We start from the raw sequence: 912 nt of genomic DNA, 5'->3' as shown, positions 1-912 counted from the left end.
GAAAGAAAGAAGGACAGTAGGAAGGAAGGAAGGAAGGAAGGAAGAAAGAAAGGATTATACGTAATAACATCTGAGAAAAGAAGAAGAAGAAGAAAATAAAAGAAGAGAAGGACCATCATTACCTCTTTTACCTCATTCCTTTCCTCCTTCAGCAGCTGTCATCATCCTCCTGCCTTCTTACCATGACCCTCCTCCTCCTCCTTCTCCTCCTCCTCCTCGCTGTCATTACCATCGTCCCCTAACACCTGAGAGGAAGCCTTCTTACTCTACCATTCCAAGTCTCCATTACCATACAGAGTCGCTACCATAACACCATAACCTCTTCTCGCTACTCTCATCTCTCCCTCTGCCTCCCTCCCTCCTTCCCAAGCCTCCTTCTCCTTCTGCCTTATCCTTCCGCTTCCTTGTACGTGGCCTGATGCTCCTCCTTCTTCACCTCCTCCGTATCCTCATCATCATCGTGTTTCGTTTTCCTGTGGCTTCTCTTCGTCCTCTTCTCTTCGTCTCTTTCTTTCTCTTCCTTCGTCTCTCTCTCTCTCTCTCTCTTTTTTTTTTTACTGATCGTTTCATTGTTCTCCTTATATAGTGTTATGTTTATGTAGTTTTTGTCTTCTCCTTTATCTTTTCTTCTCTTCTTCCTTCTCATCGTCTTCCCCATCTTAATTTTCCTCCTTCTCCTTCCTCTCTTTCTCCTCCTCCTCTTCTTCCTTTAGCGTTATTTTTTCTTCTATCATCCATGTCGTTATGCTCCTTATCATCTTGTTTTCCTCCTCCTCCTCCTCCTCCTCCTCCTCCTCCTCCTTCCCCTCTTCCCCTCCTTATCTTCCCCTCCTTCCCTCCATTCCACCACCACCACCACCATGAAATTACCCTTCCTTCCTCCCTTCTCTCCCTGCTCCCCTATCCTACCCT

Source organism: Scylla paramamosain, chromosome 4 (assembly GCF_035594125.1).
Source record: "Scylla paramamosain isolate STU-SP2022 chromosome 4, ASM3559412v1, whole genome shotgun sequence".
Classification (NCBI taxonomy): Eukaryota; Metazoa; Arthropoda; class Malacostraca; order Decapoda; family Portunidae; genus Scylla; species Scylla paramamosain.
Note: the sequence above shows the minus strand (reverse complement) of the source record.